Raw genomic sequence first — 21,408 nt, forward strand, 5'->3', positions numbered from 1 at the left:
AGGCAAATGGGCGGGAGGGAAAGGGGTAGGACGTGGGTGGAGGGGTGGGAAGGAGAGAGCAGGAAGGAAAGTTACAGATGGGACCAGGAGTAGGAAGTGCAGGAACGATCATTAGAGATTGGACTTGAAAGAGTTTGAAGGGGATGGGCAGGTTTGGCGGAAAGGGGAGGATAGGAAGGCGTTGGAAGGGGGAGAGAGACAGGAGATGGAGTGGCAGGAAGTGTCAATGGATGATAGACAGGAAAGGGTAGCAGGGTGATGTGAAGGAAGAGTCAGCAGGGGTAAGGGGAAGTATTAGCTGTGGGACAGACTGGAGGGTTCAGAAGGGAGTAGGGAAGGAAGGGAGGGAAAGAAGCAGATGGGAGAAACATGTGAGGGAGGGCCGGGAGGGAGGAAAGGAAAGGTCAAGTGTGGGAGGGACATAACGTAAAGGTTGTAATAGTAGGTGATTTTAACTTCCCTAATATTGAATGGGACTGACTTAGTGCTAAGGGATCAGATGGAGAAGAATTTGTTAATTGTGTCCAGGATAGTTTTCTGAAGCAGTATGTGGAGAGACCTACTAGAGAAGGGGCTAAACTCGACATTCTCTTAGGAAATGAGGATGGGCAGGTGGTTAATGTGCTGGTGGGGGAGCACTTTTGGACCAATGACCATAAATCTATTAGCTTCAAGATAGTTATGGAAAAGGATAGGACTGGGCCTCAGGTTGAAGTCCTAAATTGGGGGAAGGCTAATTTCGATGGCATCAGACAGGAACTGTCAACAGTTGAATGGGAAAGGCTGTTTACAGGTAAAGGGAGATCTAGCAGGTGGGAGGCTTTCAAAAGTGAGATAGGAAGAGTTCAAGGCCGGCGTGTTCCTGTTAGATGGAAAGGCAAGGCTGGCAAGTTTAGGGAACCTTGGTTGACGAGGGATATTGAGGGTCTGGTCAGGACAAAGAGGAGGCATATGTCAGGTATAGGCAGCCGGGAACGAGCGAATCCCTAGATGAGTGTAAGGGATGTAGGACTACACATAAGAAGGAAAGTAGGAGGGCGAAAAGGCGCCATGAGATTTCCCTGGCCGATAAGATAAAGGAGAACCCTAAAAGTACATTAAGAGTAAATGGGTAGCTAAGGAGAGTAGGTCCCCTTAAAGATCAGTGTCGCAATGTATGTGTTGAGCCATGGGAAATGGGCGAGGTCTTAAATGAAAAATTCTCGTCCGGATTTCCCGTGGACAAGGTCATGGAAGCTAAAGAGTTCAAGGGAGGGAACACCGATATCCTACAGCATATCAGCATTACAAAGGAGGAGGTGTTGGAGGTCTTGAAGCGCATTAAGGTGGATAAATCCCCAGGGCCTGATCAGGTGTATCCTTGGATCCTCTGCGAAGCAAGGTAGGAGATTGCTGGGGCCCTGGCAGAGATTTTTGTATCATCGTTAGCCACGGTTGACGTACCCGAAAACTGGATTAGAGCCAATGTTGTGCCTTTATTTAAGAAGGGCAGCAGGGATAAGCCATGGAACTACGGGCTGGTGAGCCTTACATCATTGGTGGGACAGTTATTGAAAGGGATTCTGAAAGACAGGGTCCATATGCATCTGGAAAGGCATGGTCTGATTAGGGACAGTCAGCATGGCTTTGTGCGTGGGAAATCATGTCTCACGAATTTGATTGAGTTTTTCGAGGAAGTGACCAAGAGGACTAACGAGGGCAGGGCGACGGAAGTTGTCTATATGGACTTTAGCAAGTCCTTTGACAAGGTCCCGCATGGTAGGCTGGTCCAGAAGGTTCACACACATGGGTCCAGGGTGAGATAGCAAATTGGATATAAAATTGGCTTGGTGATAGGTGGCAAAGGTTGGTAGTGGAGGGTTGTTTTTCAGATTGGAGGATGGTAACCTGTGGTGTGCCGCAGGGATCGGTGCAGGGCCATCTGTTGTTTGTCATATATATTAATGACTTGGATGTGAATCTAAGGGGCATAATTAGTAGGTTTGCAGATGACACCAAAATTGGTGGTCTAGTGGACAGTGAAGAATGTTGTCTAAGGTTACAACAGGATATCGATCCGCTGGAAAAGTGTGCAAGGGAGTGGCAAATGGAATTTAACGAAGACAAGTGTGACGTGATACATTTTGGGAAGTTAAACCAGGAAGTTAAACATATACAGTGAACGGCAGGGCCATGAAGAGTGTTGTTGAGCAGAGAGACATTGGGGTGCAAGGACATAGTTCCCTGAAACTGGCAACACAAGGAGACAGGGTGGTGAAGAAGGCGTAAGGCATGCATGCCTTCATTGGCCGAGGCATTGAGTACAAGAGTTGGGACGCCATGTTACTGTTGTACATAACGTTGTTTAGGCCGCATCTGGGGTGTGCACCTCTGGTCGCCACACCACAGGAAAGACGTGATTAAACTAGAGAGGGTGCAGAAAAGATTCACAAGGATGTTGCCTGGTTTAGAGGTCTGGTGTTATAAGGAGAGATTGGAAAGGCTGGGTTTATTTTCCCTGGAGCAAAGGAGGCAGAGAGGGGACGTGGTAGAGGTATATAAAATTATGTGTGGCGTAGATAGGGTAGGTAGCCAGAGTCTATTTCCCATGGTAGGGGTGACTAAAACTAGAGGGCATAGATTTAAAGTGAAAGGGAGGTGGTTTAAAGGGGATCAAAGGATTAAATTTTTCACGGAAAGAATTGTGGGTATCCTAAATGAGCTGCCTGAGGAGGTGGTGGAGGCAGGAACAGTAGCGACTGAGGCATCTGGACAGGTACATGAATGAGAAAGGAACAGAGGGATTTGGAAATGATGCAGGCAGGTGGGATTAGTATAGATAGGCATTTTGGCCGGCATGGACGCGGTGGGCCGAAGGACTTGTTTCTATGCTGTACGACTCTATGACTCTAAAGGGCCAGGATGGGGAGGTGGAGGGACAGGGACAGATAGCGCAGGGTGATGCAGGACGGTCTGGTAGGTAGAAGAACAACAAGGAACTCCAGCTGGGGGAGGGGCAGGAAAGTATAGGAAGGGTCAGCAGATTGATTGACAGGAATACTTGATAATGAAATGGGAATTAATGATTGTGGGGATGGGAAGTGAAGGATGAGTCAGGAGAAAGAGGCACAGGAGGGAAGAAGAGAGGTTTGAGAGGTTCTGGACCGGAAAGGCGAGGAAGAGTTGAGAAGATGAATGTGGGGTGTATGAGTTGGAGGGGCAGAGGGGCTGGGTAAAGAGCAAAAATGCAGGAAGGGGCGGGAGGATGAGGGACAGGAGGGGAATGAGCAAGAGGGGAAGGGGCAGGAGGTGGAGGGACAGGAAGGATCTGCAGCATGAGGGGTAGAAAGGTGCTGGAGGGGGAATCTCACAGTGTGGCGACAGTGGAGTGTCTGGAAGGGTCGACAGCGGCCAGGGCAAGAATATTAAGAGAGGTGCTGCAAGGAATGGGCAGGTGGATATGGAATGGCGGAAGGACAGTTTTGGGAGGGCTGGTAGAGAGAGGAGGGGGCAGAAGCAGTAGGCGACAGATGGACTGAAGTGGGAGAGGCAGGAGGCGACAGTTTGGAGGAGAAGGCTCATGTGAGGCAGGGAAAGAAAGGGGCAGGAAGAGATAGGGCTGGAATTGGTCACAGAGGGAATGGCTGGAGGGGTTAGCAGGGTGAGGGGCAGGAGGGATACGAGGGAAGCGACAGGAAGAGTCGGCAGGTGGAGGGGCAGGAAAGGGGAGGATCAAGAGGAGTTAACACGGGAACAGGCAACAGGGGTCAAGGCACGAACGATCGGCAGGGTGTTCGACATGAATGTCATAATTGTTCAGTCCTTGTTCTCTGTTGATCTACCCACCCTTCTCTGCGGCCCCTAGCCTTGACATTCCTCTGCCTCCCAGCCTTGCATTCCCTCAACCTGCCGAGCCTCGCTGCCCCCGCTGAACTTCCCTGATCCTCCTCATCCTCCAGGGGACAGTAAGGGAAAGGGTATGATGGGTCGGCCGGGGGGGTGGGGCAGGATGTGACGGGAGGGGGAGGATCAGGAGGCGGAAGGACAGTTTGGAGTGGGCTGGTAGAGACAGGAGGGGACCGATAGCAGTTGGCGACAGATGGACTGAAGTGGGAGAGGCAGGATGGTTTAAGTGGTGGAGGAAAGATAGGGGAAGGAGGGATGGGAGGCTGCGCCAGCTGGTCCGGCCTCCGTCCAGATTTCTCACCCAGGATCGATGGTGGAGGAGTCCTCTCTAAGTTTTTGAATGGAACTGAAGCTCATGGGCGCGAACGCTTCATGATTCCCCTCCACCACCTCCCGATGCCAACGAATGGCCGAGGGGAGACGGCAGTTCCCCGCTCCGGAAACCCAGCCGGATCGGGGCCGGAGGTGGAGAGAGGAAGCCATCTCCCACCCCTCAGGCGCCATAGGCATAGCAGACTGGGAAACAGGAAAATTGCCCCCAGGGTCAGGTACGTCTGGGCAGCAGCGTCAGGCTGCTGGGAGCGTTGACCCTCACAGAATGCGCCCCCACCCAGGACACTCGACCCAGTGGCAGGTTGAATACTTCGCTTGGTGGGTCCACAGAATTCCCCACCATGTGCAGACCCCCCAACTCGGAGTTACAACCATTATAGGGGCATCTCACAAACCCCACCCTCCGTTCTGAGGGATGGAGGGTTCCTGCCCAGTGCTCGATTCCCTCATGGTATTGGTGGCAGAGGGAGCCCGAGGACCAGCGCTAGGAGATGGACCCCATGGTTCAGGTCCTTCTTCCTCTTATTCCAGGAGGGGTGCGTAGGCTCAGAGACCTCCATCTCAGTTGAGGCCTACATTTCCCCCTCGATGTCCCACTGTCCAAATATTCTGCGCCCGTGCTCAGCCACGTGGCAGGTGGGTTCCTTTGGATTAAGCATAGGGTTAAGCTCGCGCTCAGGTTCTCCTGCTGTGTCCAGGGGGCGCACCTCTGGGTGTTTCGACCTGCACCGTGCCTTCCTTCCACTCGGACGGGTCTCCCCCTCTCCACCGGAAGCAGTGAAAACCATGGCCCGCAGAACTGCCTGAGTGGTGGTTGTTTCAGGTGTTGGGGGAGTAGGGGGAGTTGCAGTAGCGCCACCGAGGTGCAGTTGGCGGCCTGGAGGTTGGGGCAGCTCTTCTCACATGCCAAACCCCCTGGCAAGCATGGAATCATGCCCCATCCGAGGTGCACAAGACATGATATGTGGCCCCCTAGAAAACCACATTGAAATTGCCCTCTGTAACCTCCTCCCGCGCCAGCTGCATAAACAGCAGGCAGCGGAAGGAGTATATATGAAACAACATGACCCCTTGTGCAGTGGCCTCCAGGAGTTCTACTGGCAGAAACGTACCGCCCACAGTGAGTCCCTTGCTCGGGGACAGCGACACTGCCTTCTCAGTCTTCAGCAAAAAACAGAGCTTTGCTGTTTATTTTAGTGGTGGCGACAATGGCCGAAGGGACGTCAATTGACATATTCTGCATGTTTAAGTTCTGCACCGTCTCGTGGTTGCCTTGTCAGCAAACGCAACCATAATGAAACTAATTTGCCATTTAACAGCAAATCCTACAACTTGTGTCATGTCTTCGAGTATTATGCAGCATTTTTCTTCTGTACTAACTGTAGCCCCAATTTGTATTCGTCTGCAAATGTTGAATTTGTGCTTCTTACTAAGTCCATATCGTTTATGATTAGGGAATAACAATCGTCCTAGAACTGTCCATATGGAACAACTCTACTCACCTCCCACAACCTTCAGCAAATACCTTTTAACCCTACTCGTTTTTATAAAGTTTCTTGTAGCCAGCTTGATATTCAATCTGCTGTTTGTGCACTAATTCAACCTGCTCTGAGATTAGTCTTGATTGTGCTATGCAGCATCATATCAAAATCCTTTAGTATTAAATTACTATTATACCTACTCCATTAGACTTATCGACTCGTTTTGAGAGCCATAGAATTAAATAAGTTTTGGCAAGCACGATCTGCACCTTTTTAATAAGTACCGATTAAAATCCGTGCTGGCCCTTTCCAGACATCCATGCTTGAATCCCTCCAAACCAGAGTCCTCTTTTACCACCGTGCTAAAACGGTTATTACCAAAATCACAAATGATATCCATTGTGACTTACAAAAGTAAATTATCCGAACTCGTCCTTCTGGACCTGCCTTCAACCTTGGAAAGATTGACTGTTCCAACCTCCGTCAACTGATGTGCACTGCCATCCAACTGGGTAGGACTGCATTCACCTGATTCTATTCTTAACTATATTATGCTAGCTAGAAAATCGCCATCAATGGTTTATCTTCCAGTGTATACAACCTTACCACTGGTGTCCTCCAAAGAGCCACCCTTGCCCCCAGCAATCTCTATATGCTGCCCCTCCACATCATCTGAATACATCAGCTGCGATTTATCGAGAATGGCGTAGCCCTGTCCATCAACTGGAAATATAGGGGTAAGACCAACTTCGCCGGTCCTGGAAACCACAACGCAAATTGCTTGATGTTTTGGATTCCGCCCCTCTGAGGCTGGATGTCCCGCCTCTAAGAGCTGCTTGCCATCCAGAGTGTCTGCAGATCCACAGTCCAGAAGTGCTATTGGGAGCGGTGGTCACTGCTGTGACTACAGCAGCCCAGGGAGCGGTAATCATCGAGGAGGCCCCAGAATGCAGGTAAGTAGATTCGGGCTCGCCAGGACCGTTCTTGCAAGCCCAGCGAGCTGGACGGTGTTCGATCATGAGGGCAGGGGCATCTATCAGCGGGTGTGGCTGAGCCACTGGTGGGGTGGGGCGGCGGTGTGGTGTGCGCTCAGTGGAGTATAAGGTGTCTGAACCGGAAGAATCTTCCATGCCTGGCAGGAGGCAACGTGGTTTTTACAGGGCGGCCTCCCCAGGTGGCAAAGTGCCCATTCACTTCTGCTAGAAAACCAGCGCCAGCGGTAAGAGGCTCTTAAGTTTTCGCCACTTCAGCGTCTCAAAATGCCCAAGAGCGGGCTGGCCACCCAGTACCTGTCCCGCCATTGGTAGAATACCAGTGGAGGCGGATGCACGACGGATAAGGCAGCCTTTGTCTCGCCTCCCATCCTGTTTTACAGCCCAACCACCTCCCCCTCTGCGTAGCGGGTGGTGGGAGGTGGGGGGGGGGGGGGTGGGGGGGGGCGGGGGTGGTGTGTTTAAATATCCAGGCATATCGTCCGTTTGCTGATGCCACCCTGTTTTAACTTCCCACTGTCTTTCTTGAGCCTTTCACAGTCCCGAAGTTGCCAAACTGCTTCGGCAACATTGTGTGATGGCTGAGCAGATGGCTGCGTCTAAATGTCGGAAAGAGCAAAACCATTACCTTTGTTCCGTGCCAAAAAAACTCCATTCCATAGCCACCATCTCCATTCCATTCTCTGGCAACTATCTGAGTCAAAAGCATTTCACAACTACAGTGTCATGTATAATCCCCTAATGAGCTTCTGACGACATCTTAGTAAAATCATGAAAACTGCCTATTCCTAAGTCTCTGACACTACCCAATTCCATTCCTGCTTCACTTCATCTGCTTCTGAAATTAACCTTTATGCCTTTGTTGCCTCTGCACTTTTCATAACATTTCTGTTATGTGTGACCTGACAACATATCTGCACGATCACTAAGTCTCTGTTTTTCTACCTCCAAAACATTAGTCCAATCTGACCCTCCATCATTTTATCTGGTCAGTTCCGGTCAATGGTAACCCCCAGGATATTGATAATGCGGGTTTCCTCATTCTTAATTCTAAAGCCGAGGAGAGATGATTCGATCCCTTGTTGGAGATGGTTATTGCCTGACACTTTTGTGGCGCGAATTTTACTTGCCATATATTAGGCCGAGCCTGAATGATGTCTAGGTCTTGCTGCATGTGGACAGGGGCTGTTTCAGTGTTGAAGGAGTCGGGAATGGTGCGAAATATGATACAATCATCAAGAAACATCCCCACTTCTGAACTAATGATAGAAGGAAGGTCATTGATGAGGCAGCTGAAGATGATTGGGACGAGGACGCGACACTGAGGAACTCTAGCAGAGAAGTCCTTTTGCTTGAACAACAATAAGCATCTTTCTTTTTGATAGGTGTGACTCCATGCACTGAAGATTCCCTCACCCCCCACCCATGATTACCACCTACTTCAATTTTCTTCGGGTGTTGCCACACTCCGTCAATTGCTGCCTTGATGTCAAGGGAAGTCACTCTCACTTTATTTCAGAAATTCAGCTCTTTCCTCCATGTTTGGTCTAAGGCTGCAATGACTTCTGAGACGAGAGGACGTGGCGACGCCCAAACTGAGCAGGTCATTGCTGATTGAGTGCCAATTTACGGCACTGTCAATGACACCTTCCATCTCTTTGCTGGTGATTCGGACCATAAAAAATGGGGTGTTATATCTGTTGGATTTGATATATCCTTTTTCATCGACAGCGCATATCAGGGCAATGTTCCACCTTGTCGGGTACATACCAGTGTTACACCTGTACTAGAACCTCTTGGCTAGGGGCACGGCTAGTTCTGGAGCACACGTCTTTAGTAATACTGCTGGGATGTTGTCATGGCCTACAGAATATGCTGCATCCAATGTCTTCAGCCATTTCTTGATATCACGTGGAGTGAATTGAATTGGCTGAAGATTTGCATCTGTGATGCTGGGTACATCAGAAGGAGGCTGAGATGGAGAATCCGCTCAGGACCTCTGGATGAAGATGGTTGCAGATGCTTCATTCGCATCTTTAGTACTGACGTGCTTTTCTCCGCCGTCATTAAAGAGTGGTGATGTTTGCGGAACATCCTCCTCCAGTTCGTTGTTTCATTGTCCAACACCACACACGACTGGATTGACAGGATGGCAGATTGTTGATCTGATCCGTTGGTTGTGAGATTGCTTTACCCTGTCTGTCGCATGCTGCTTCCAATCTTAAACATGAATATTCTGTAGCTTCACCAGTTGGCAAATCATTTTAGGTATGCATAGTGCTTATGCCTGGATAGTCTACAGCACTTTTCATGCAACCAGTGTTGATATCCTAATTTGATGATAATGGTAGAGTGCGGGATATGCTGGGGCATGAGTTTATATATTGTGGTTGAATATAATTCGCTGCAGCTGATGGTCCACAGTGTGTCACGGATGCCCAGTTTTGATCTCCTAGATTTTCTTCTACGTGCAAGGGGTGTGGGCGTTGCTGGCTAGGCCATAATTCATTGGCCATCCCTACGTGTCCTTAAGAATATGGTGGTGAGCTGCCCTCTTTAACCGTTTCGGTCCTTGGGGTGTAGTTACACCAAAAGGGCTCTTAGAAAGGGAGTTCCAGGATTGCGGTCCAGCTACAGTGAAGCTACAGCGATATGGCTTCAAGTCAAGATGCTACATGGCGTGGAAGGCACCTTGCAGGTGGTGGTGTTTCCATGCATTTGCTGCCCTTGTACTTCTCGGGGGTAGAGGTCGCGGATTTGGAAGGTCCTTTCTAGTTGCTGCATTGCATCTTGTAGATGGTGCACACTGTGAATCGCTGCTGAAGGGATTCAGTGTCGGGGTGCGACTCAAGCGGGCTGCTTTGTTTTGGATGGTGTCTCGCATCTTGAGAGTTGTTGGAGCTGCACACGTGCAGGAAAATAAAGAGTATTCTATCACACTCCTGACTTCTGCCATGCAGATGGTGGACAGGCACTGGGGAGACGGGTGGTGCGTTCCACGCTGAAGATTTTCTAGCCTCTAACCTGCTCTAGTAGCCATAGAATTTGCGCAAGTGGTCCATTTCAGTTTCTGGTCAAAGATAACCTCCAAAATGTTGATGGTGGGCTATTCTGCGATGGTAATGCCATTGATCATCGTGTCGATGGTTAGAGCCTCTCTTGTTCGAGATTGTCATTGCATGGCATTTGTGCCGCGTGAATGTTAATTGCCATAAATCAGCACAAGCCAGGGTGTTGACCAGCTGTTGCTACATATCGACACGGTCTGCTTTAGTATCTGAGGAGTCGTGAATGGTGCTGAACATTGTGCAATCATCAGTGAACAACCCCAATTCTAACCTCATGATGAAGGGAAGTCATTGATGAAGCAGCTGAAGGTGGTTGGGCTTAGAGCACCATCCTGATGAAGTCCTGCAGTGACCTGCTGGGACTGAGATGATTGGTCTCCAACAACCACAACCATCTTCTATTTTGCTTGGTATGACTCCAACTAGCAGATACTTTTCTCCCTGAATCCCATTGGCTCCAGTTTTCATATGGCTCCTTTGGTGTCACACGTAGTCAAATGCAGTCCTTATTTCAAGGGCAATCACTTTCACATCACCTCTGGAGTTCAGCTCTTTTGTCCATGTTCGGACCAAGGGTTTAATGAGGTCAGATACTGAGTATCCCTGGCCCACCACAAACTGAGCAGTTTATTGCTGAGCAACTGCTGCTTGATAGCACTGTGTACGACCACTTTCAGAACTTTGCAGATGATTGAGAGTAGACTGATCGGGCTGTAATTGTCTGGGTTGGACTTGTCCTGCATTTTGTGAACAGGACATACATATGCAATTATCCATATTGCCGGGTAGATGCCAATGTTGTAGCTGTACTGGAACAGCCTAGCGAGGGACGCAGCTAGTTCCAGAGCACAGGTCTTCTTTACTATTGCCGAGATCTTGTCAGGGCCCATAACCTTTGCAGTATCCAAGGCCTTGAAACTCTTCGTGATATCACATTGAGTGAATTGGATTAGCTAAAGACTGGCATCTGTGATGCTGAGGACATCAGATAGAGGCTGAGCTGGATCATCCACTCGGCACATCTGGCGGAAGATGGATGCAAATCCTTCAGCCTTGTCTTTTGCACTGATGTACTGGGCTCCTCCATCGTTGAAGATGGGGATATTTGTGGAGCCTCTTCTTCCTGTTTGTGTTTAATTGTCCACCACCATTCATGACTGGATGTGGTAGGACTACAGACCTTAAATCCGATCCGTGGGTTGTGGGATCACTTAGCCCTGCCTATCACCTGCTGCTTCTGTTCTGAATGTATCCCATTTAGCACGTTGGCCGTTCGACCCAACTCGATGGACGGAATCCTCAGTCTGAAGCCAGGACTTCGATTCCAGAAGGACTATGTGGTGGTCAGTCTAACGTTTACTGTGAGTTAGAGATGCATCTGCGACTTTTTGGTTGGTGAGGGCGAGGGCAAGCCCTTTTTTCCCTTTTATGTATATCTCCCCACCTTCTGCAGGTCCAGTCTAGCAGAGGGGTCTTTCAGTACTCGTACAGCTCACGCAATAGTGGTCATACCAAACCACTTTTGGTTGTGGACATTGAAATACCCCTTTCAGAGTATATTCTATGTCCTTTTCTAATTTCCCATGGGACCAGGGCGTCGCTGGCAAGGCCAGTATTTGTACCCCATCCCTAATTGCCCTTGAGAAGGTTGTGCTGAGCGTCTTTTCCCCCCAGTGCCTCTTCCAAGTAGCGTTCAACTTGGAGTAGAACAGATTCGTTAGCTGAGAGTAGGCGGTAGGTGGTAATCAACAGGAGGATTCCTTGACTACACGTCCTCAAACCACCATTCCTGCAAACACTGCTGTCATTCTTCCAGTTTATCAGAGTCTGTTGCATGTGTTCTACTTAGACTACCGTCCACATTACTCCTGCTGAAATGTCTTCGATTTTCCGCAGCCGATGATTTTACTCACTGTGATTGACATTGTACTCAGTCCTGCACAGCCAATAACTGTACAACTGCTATCATTATTCTTTTCCTCCTAGCACCACAATATGGCCCCCCTTCTCTTCACCTTCGACCACGCCAGTATTCACATTCAAAGGATCATCCTGTGCCACTACCACACGCTCCAGGACAATGCAACAATCAAACATATATTTGATGCCACTTTTCAGTGCCATGATAGGACAGTTCCCTCACAGTGGCGCAGTGATGAGCACCGCAGCCTCACAGCTCCAGCGACCGGGGTTCAATTCTGGGTACTGACTGTGTGGAGTTTGCAAGTTTTCCCTGTCTCTGCGTGGGTTTCTTCCGGGTGCTTCGGTTTCCTCCCACATGCCAAACGTCTTGCAGGTTGATAGGTAAATTGGCCATTATAAATTGCCCCGAGTATAGGGAGGTGGTAGGGAAATGGAATTAGTGTAGGATTAGTATAAATGGGTGGTTGATGGTCGGCACAGACTCGGTGGGCCGAAGGGCCTGTTTCAGTGCTGCATCTCTAAACTAAACGAAACAACTAGCTGGCCACTCATCCACGTGTCCAACCTCCATTCCTTTACCTTAGCGACTTCTAGTTAATTTTCCAAGCACCTCCCTCTTTAGGTGCAAGAGATGCAACACTGTCCTTTCAGCTACTTCTCCTCACCATCCAGGGCTCCGAAAGAAGCAGCAATTTATTCGTGCTTCCTCCAATTCAGCCTTCTGTATTCGCTGTTCTTAATGCAGTTTCCTCTACACTGGCAATTACGAAACTCAACTTGTCTGATCGCTTTGCTGGAAAATTTCGTGCAGTCTGCAAGCATGATGCTGATGTTATGGCCGCTTGCCAGTAAATTGAATATGCCACTCCTGCCCCTGTATCTTTATCCTGGGCCTCCAAAACGGTTCCACTTTTAAGCTTAACGAAGATCAGCACCATAGTTTTTGATTAGGTGTTCTTTTCCTGTTCAACACTGTGTTTCACAACTTCACATCATCAAATGCTCCTTTTTTTTCTGACCACATGTCCTCGTCATCGAGGACGGCTACATCAGGGCCACTGGTAGTTCAGTACTATGTGGTCTGGTGCTTAGAGTGTCGACCCCCTTTCAAGACACAGCCAACCCCAAACGCCTGGGGTCCACCAAACCTTCTCTGCCAACTTCCCGAGCCTTCTCCTCTGGATCAGATTTTACCACCGTCCTCCCTTCTATTATTTTGTTATAAGCGTTTACACCTTCGTTGCACACAACTTCTGTTTTCCTTTTAATTGTTCCATTCGCATTGCTCCATCATATCGTTTGTCATTGAATCTCTCCTGCCCTCCACCTGAACACAGACCTTCCCCTTTGTTCTTTGCTCCCCCTATAACGCAGATTTCTTCAGTTCTATAATTGCTCTTAAACACTTAATCTGTGTTATCTTCCAGTTCTGATGAACGGCTGAACACCCAAAACAAGGTAGAATCTGTAAATCTGAATGAAAAACAGAAAATACTAGAAACACCCATTAGGTCTAGTAGCATCTGTGGAGTGTGATGCTGTCAGATCTGCTGAGCATTTCCAGCATTTGCTGTTTTTATATCAACAGCAAACTCTCAATGTTTCTCTCTTACCTGTGTGTTCCTGACCTGTGGAATGATGTCAGAATTCTATATTTTACTCTGATTTGCAGCAGTGTCAGTATACAGCTTTTGCTGAAGTATGTCGGCCTGAATATTAACGTTCAGGTTTAATAATGTGGGCTGTGGAGTATCGGACAGCAAACCAGGAAATCTGGCTTACCCTGCATGATCTGATTTTTAACTCAGCAGCGCACGTCGTTTGTTCTTGACAGGTTTCCCGCCTGTAAGTTATTCATATTGACCACTTAGGCTTCCAGTCGGGCAGAGAGGGCTCTGGAGCACGCTGCAGGATCAGGTGGGGTAGGACAGCAGAGGGCGTGGACTCAACCTGCGTCTGGCTTTCCGATCCTTGAACCTGGTTGGACGTTTTATCTTTGAATACATTTGTGGGAGTTTTCTGATCCTGGTGGCAACAGGGGTTGCATGATCCAAGACCGGGTGGCTATGTATGATCCTGAACCCCTGAGCACTTGTATGGCAGCGGCTTTATGTGACCGTGAAGCAGTTCGGTAAAGACGCCAAACTTCTCCTCTGCTGCTGGTTTTCCGAAGCTCTGGGAATCCTGGTCAGCCAATGTTAGACCAGTAAACGAGGTTCTAACAGCGGCTGTCATCCTCATTAAGGCATTCAAATTGTGAACTCATCTCCTGGGAATAGTTGGCTCCGGGTGCCAGTCCCAGCTCTGCTAAACCACAAAGTGTTGCATGCATATGCGTGGGGCCAGGATGGGGGTTGGGAGGGGTGCGGTGGGGTGTGCCTTGGTAGTGGGGCTTGGGAGGGGGGGTTTGTTGTTGGAGGGAGTTTGGTGTCGTGTTCAGGTAGTCCAAATATTAACCCACTTTCTATGCTAAAATACAGCCCTTACTTCCTGGGCTTAGACATGGAGAATTCTTATCAGTCATTTCCAGTCTCTTTTCCCTTCTCTCTCTTCCAGTTAATTTCGTGTCGATTGCCATCCTGTCCCGCGGAAAGTGCGGCCTTTCTACTTGCACCACTTGCTACTGATCCGCATCAATGGTTATTATTTCCCGGGATCTTTTCTGTAAATCACCCCCATGTGTAGTGTTCGCTCTGTCCTGTTCAAAGTTGCAGTGAAATATCCGGTTACATCAATTATTCAATTAATTAATAAGGAAAGCAACTGAGAGCCATCTGGAGGCAGGTCCCAATGTTTCCAATCCATGAATGTCGTACCTTACTTCAAACTTCCATCAACTGAATAATGCCAGGATTGGTTGAGGATCTGTAATTACTCCCAGCGGCGAGGCAATCGCTGTGCTGAGAACAGAATACTCTTTATGACTGACAGTTGCAATATTACCTTCAGGACAGGATTGCGAGCTTGCTCCATTGCTTCTGAGCTCTTCTGTAAATGGTCAGTTCAGCTATACAGTACAGACATTTATTTGCAGCCTCCAGAGTAAGAGTCTCGTAAATTCATAAGCAGATCTGGTTTGTTATTGCAGAGATGTTTCTTTGATAATTGAAACAAATTATCAGCTACAAAACAAGGACCAATTAATAGATGTAGCCATATTCAACTGTAGGAGGTTTATTGAATTTAATCGAAAAATAGGAGTGTATCAAAAAACCATGCTAGTCATGTTTTATAGCTTTTCAAAAAGAAAACATCACTTATATTTCGATATTTTGATTTTGAAAGTTTTCAGCTTTCAAATACCTCACCTCGTACGCTCAGTTCCTCCAACCCAAACTAATGTCCTCAGCACCTCCCCACCCGAGCTAATATAAAGATACCCCAACCACACAAGCCAATACTCCACCCACCCAACCTAAATTTCTCAGCACCTCTCACCCATACGCAATAACCTGAGCCCCATCCCTCCCTCAATCGACTGAGAATCAGCAGCCCCTCCTGATCCACCTAATTTCCACAGCTCCTCCGAACAATCACCTAATAAATTGAATTCCACCCCATGAACAGCTAGCATCCTCAGATACCTGACCCAACCATTTAATATCATCAGCTCCTCCCCACCCCACTTAATATCCTTAGGACCTCCATCACCATCTAGTGTTCTCATCACATCATCACCCCACTTAATATCGTCAGCAACTCCTCACTACCAGCGCATCCCACTTCAAAATAATCCCTCTCCACGGGTATCAAATATGCTCAGGTCCTCTGCACCGCCATCTAATATCCTCAGCTCCTCCTTACCGGCACTAAATATACTCAGCTCCTCTCACCCCCAACTCCTCTCCTCTGCTCGTCCCCACCCCAATCGAACATCCTGAGATTCTCCTCACCTCCACCGAACATCCTCGGGAACTCTCCACCCAAACATAATTGTCTGAACTCCAACCCACCCACGGTGAACGTCCTCAGCTCCTCTCCACCCTCACGAAACATGTTCAGATCCACCCTACTCCCACCGGAAATATGAAAGTAATACCCACCTCCCCCAAACATACTCAGCCCCTCATCTCCCTTCCTAATATCATCAGCACATCCATATGCTCAACTAATATCCTCAGTTCTTTCTCATTTGCTCATCACCAAATACATTCAGAGCCTTCCCAACCCTACCCAATATATTCAGTTCACGTCCTTCACACTGCATTTAAACTGATCCCAACCGCAATCTATTCCTCATCATCTCCTTACCCCACCTAATAGACACAGAGGCTCTTCACTTCAACCCAATATGCTGAACTCCTCCAAACTGCCACCCAATATCCTCAGCGGCTTCTCACCCTAATAAACACCCTCATCTCCTCCCCAGCCCCACCTAATATTCTGAGCTCCTCCTCACATCCAACCTACTGTGCTCAGCTCCTCCTCACCCCCCCCCACCTCATACCCACAGCTCCTCACTAACCTGACCTAATTTGCTCAGCTCGTCACACACACAGCACTAATATCCTCAGCTCATCCAAAACCCCTACAATATCGTCAGCTTCTGCCTGCTCTCACCCAATATCCTCATTTCCTCACAACACCCAACTAATGAACATAGCTCCAGTCTGTCTTCACCTGATGTCCTCTGCTCCTCTCCACCCAACCAAATACACCAAGCTCACCTCGCACAGCCCAGTATCCACAGCTCCTGTCACCCCACCGAATATCTTAAGTTACACCCGACCTCACATTTATACTTAGTTCCTCTCCCACCTCCATCTATTATCCTGAGCTCCTCTTCACACCACCTAATATACCTATCTCCACCCCACCAACACCTAATATCCTCAGCTCCTCCCCAGCCCCACCGATTGTCCACAGCTCCTCCCAAACCACGCTTAATGTTATCTGCTCTTCCCTAGCCCAAGTAATGTGTTCAGTTCCTCTTCAGTCCGTCCATAGCCAATATACACAGATCCTCCACAATCACACCAGATATCATCAGCTACCGCCATCCAGCCAATATCCTCAGCTGTTCCACTCCAAGCTGATTCCTCAGTTCATCCCACACACATAACTAACATGCTCAGCTCCAACCGACTGCATTTTATACCCACAGAGTATTCTCAACGTCACCTAATATCCTCAGCTCCTTCCTGCACCCAAAGAACATCCTCAGATCATCCTCAGCTCCAGGTAATATCCTCAGTACCTCCTCACTCCAGCATAATATCCTCACCATTCCCATCCCACCGAACATCCTCAGCTCCTATCTAAACCGAGGTAATACCCTCAGCTCGTCTCAAACTCCACCTAATATTCTGAACTCCTATGCAAACCAGTGATCATCCTCAGGACCTCTCCACCATCACCTCATATCCTCAGCTCCACCGACCCCCTCCTAATATCCTAAGGTCCTACCCTCCCCAACCTAACATACGCAGCTCCTGCTCACCCCATTTAATATCCTCAACTCCTCGTTACCCCTAACTAACATCCCCAGCCCTTCCTCAGCTCCTACCCACCCAATATACTCAGATCTACCCCAACCCGGCCCAAGATTCTTCAGGTCCCGCCCCTAACCTAATATCCTCAGCTGTGCCCACCTAAATCTAACTCCTCAACGTCCCACACCCCACCGAATATCCGCAACTCCTACCCACCTCCACCTGATATCCTCAGTTCTTCCCGACCCGCACATAATATCCAGAACCTCACGCCACCCCAAGCGAACATCCTCAACTCCTCTCCACTCTCACATAATATCCTCAGCTCCTCACTACTCCCACCAAAAATCTGAAAGTCCAACCCAGCACCCCCAAAAATTGTCAGCTCCTCGTCTCCGCACCTAATATCCTCAGATCCTCTTAACCTCAACTAAAATTCCCTGTTCTTACTTATCTCTCCACACCCAATATATTCCGATTCTTCCTATCCCCGCCCAATATCTTCAGCTCAGGCCCCTCACCTTATATCTTAAGCTGTACCTACACCAATCTATTCCTCATCATCTCCTCACCCCCACCTAATATACTCAGAGGCTCTCCTATACAAACCAATACACTGAGCACCTCCAAACTGCCACTCAATTTCATCAGCGACTTCTCACCGCACCAGACAGCTTCAGCTCCTACCCATGCAATCTAACATCCTCAGTTCCTCCCCGCCCTCAATTAATATCCTAAGCTCCTCTTCACCTCCAGTGAACACCTTCATCTCCTCCTGGCACGTTTCTAATATCTTCAGCTCCATCCGACCTCAAACTATTAGACTGAGATACTACCCACCCCGCTTAATATACTCAGATGCTCCTCTTCCACATCTACTATCCTAAGCTCTTCCTCAATCCCAATGCATAGCCTCAGCTTCTCCACCATCCACAACTAATACCTTAGTTCCTCCTGATCCACACGTATTATCCTAAGCACCTCCCCACCTCGACCAAACATCCTCTGCTCCTCCCACCCTAACTAATAGGCTCAGTTCCTACCCAAACCCACTTAATATTCCAGCTTCTTCTCACACCAACTAACAACCTCAGCTGTTCTGCAGCCCACCTAAAATCTTAAGCATCTCCCAACCTCACAAATATCCTCAGCTCCTCCCCATACTATGTATTAACCTCAGTTCCTCCACAATCCCAATTGATATTCTCAGCTTCTTCACCCACCACACCGAATACGTTAGTTCCTCCCCACCCACACACATGGACCTCAGCTCCTCCCTCCATGTTTCAGAATATCCTCAGCTCCTCCCCAAACTCTACTAATATCCTCAGCTCCTCTAACCAACCCCACCAAGTAATATCCTCAACGACTTTCCAGCAGCACATAATATGCTCAGCTCACCCCCACTCCAATCTAATATCCTCAGCTCCTATCCAACACCAGCTACTATCCCAGTTCCTCCCCACACCCACTTAATATCCTCAGCTGCCCCAACCCCTCACCTAATGTAATCAGCACATCTCCAACCCCACCTAATATATTCAGATCGCCCCCAACCAACCAAATATCCTTAGCTCCACCCAAACCCATCAAATCTCCTCTGCCTGCTCCTACCCACACCCACCTAATACCCTCACCTTCTGTCCACTTCACCTGATTTCTTCAAATCTGCCTCACGCTCATCTATAATCCTCAGCTCCTCCTCAACCACAATTAATATCCTAGTCTACTCACCAACCACACCTCATAACTTACTTTCCCCCCAATGACACATAAGATACTTAGATCCTCTCCCAGCACCACAGAAAATCATGAGCTCCTCTTCAACCCTAATTAACGTCCTAAGGTTCTTCACCAACCACAAATAATAGCTTAATTCCTCCACACCTAACGATATTATTTTACGTTCCTCCCCAACCCCACGGAACATCCTCAGCTTCTCCCAAACGCCACCTAACCTCCCCAACATCACCGAACATCCTCAGCTTCTCCCAAAGCCCACTTAACATTATCAGCTCCTCTCGACCCTGAACTAATATTCTCAGTTCCTCCATAAACGCACCTCATGAAACCCACCTTATAGCCTGTGCTCCTCTCCACCCTCACCTATTAACATTCGCTCTTCCACATCCTGACCTGATATCCTGTAATCCTCCACTCTGCTATCTAGTACCGTGTGGTCTCCTCAGGAAACCAAATATCTTCAGCTCCTGCAACCCCACATAATGCTTTCAGGTCCTCCTCAGCCAACATTTTTTTATATGAATAACCTGTTGTGTTGTTGTTGTAGTTGTCTCTCTAAATTGTCCTTGATTGAAATGTGTGCTTTGCAGCTGTGCAGGTGTTTTGCGTGTTGTGTGGCAATGTTCGCCATCGTTTGTACTTAATGTAGCTTTGTGCTCAGTAAAGACACAGGAGTTATGTACTTTCTACTGTATGCTTACTATCACTTGCCCATGATTTAGTTTTGTGATTAGTAAAGCTATAAGAGCTTGCCCTGAAGCTGTGTGCAGTGTTTTGTCAGAAATAGGGGTCCAAGCATTGAAACCTGTAAACAAGGCTTGCACGTAAATATGAGCTTAGTGTTTTATTCATCAGTACCTTGTTCTACGGCAGAGAGGTCTGGACAACGTATGTCAGCCAAGAGCGACGTCTCAATTCATTCCACCTTCGTGGCCTCCAGAGAATTCTTGGCATCAGGTGGAAGGACCGTATCACCAACACAGAAGTCCTCGAGGCGGCCAACATCCCCAGCTTAAACACGCAGCTGAGTCAGTGGCGCTTGAGATGGCTTGGCCATGTGAGCCATATGGAAGATGGCAGGATCCCCAAGGACACATTGTACAGCGAGCTCACCACTGGTATCAGTGCGACCGGCCGTCCATGTCTTCGTTTCAACGACGTCTGCAAACGCGACATGAAGTCCTGTCACATTGATCACAAGTCGTGGGAGTCAGTTGCCTGCGATCGCCAGAGCTGGCAGCCACAAAGGCGGGGCTAAAGTGTGGCGAGTCGAAGAGACTTAGCAGTTGGCAGGAAAAAAGACAGAAGAGCAAGGGGAGAGCCAACTGTGCAACAGCCCCGAAAACCATTTTTTTTCTGCAGCACAGGTGGAAGAGTCTGTCACTCTCGTATTGTCCTTTATAGCCACTCCAGGCGCTGCTCCACAAACCACTGACCACCTCCAGGCGCTTACCCATTGTCTCCAGAGACAAGGAGGCCAAAGAAGATTGTTTTACAGACTTGACGTGCAGTTAACGACGCTATGTTTGGGGGTTGGACTTACACCATGAGGTGTGCTGTCTTACAAAATATAAATATAACCCTAACTCTAACCCTAACTGTAAATATAATCCTAATCCTAACACTATATCTAAGGCAAATGGTAAAACTAACCCGCATCCTAACTCCAACTGCAAAGCTAAACCTAACATTTACATTCCGACTAACACTCATTGTAACCCTAAACCTATTAATATCCATACACCTAAACATAACTGTAAGCATAACGCTAAAGCAAACCATATTCTAGTCGTCACTGTAACATCAGGGCAAGCCCTAACACCAAACATAACTGTAATCCTAGTCCGAACTGTTAGCCAAGCTTCTCCAGTACAGCTATAAAACTGGCATCTACCGGACACAGTTCAAAGTTTTCAAGGTATATTCTGTTCAGAGGATGTAGGACAAATCTACTCTAACCAATTACTGTCCCATTAGTATATTCTCAATGACCAGCAAAGTGATGGATGATATCATAGACAGTGCTATCAAGTGGCACCTACTGAACAATAACCTGCTCACCGATTTGGATTTCGCCAGGAACGCTTGGTTCCAGAACTCACCCTTGGTCCAAACATGGGCAAAAGAGTTACATTATGGAGGTGAGGTGAGAGTTACGTTGCTTGATATCAGGGCAACTTTTAATCGGGAGTGGTACCAAGGAGCCTGCCGAAAATTAATGTCAATAGGAATCGGAGCGAAAGCTCTCCATTGGTTGGAGTCATACCTAGCACAAAGGAATATCGTTGCAGTTGCAGTATCCAGGCGTCTCAGCACCAGGATATTGCTGCAGGAGTTGCTTAAGGTAGTTCATTGTCGTGCAACATGTACAGAGTATTGCGAGTATGATGAGTTGATGGAATTGGATGAAGAGCGGAAACAGGTATCCATTTGCTTTTTCTAACATTTTCACCCTGTACGATTTGGTTCTTACTCTACTACAGGGGAAGAGGATAGCTGCTTGGTGATTATCTAGCAAGTGTTTAAGGTCCATTCTATTCCTAAGGTTTAA

Source organism: Heterodontus francisci, unplaced genomic scaffold (genome assembly GCF_036365525.1).
Source record: "Heterodontus francisci isolate sHetFra1 unplaced genomic scaffold, sHetFra1.hap1 HAP1_SCAFFOLD_99, whole genome shotgun sequence".
Taxonomy (NCBI): domain Eukaryota; kingdom Metazoa; phylum Chordata; class Chondrichthyes; order Heterodontiformes; family Heterodontidae; genus Heterodontus; species Heterodontus francisci.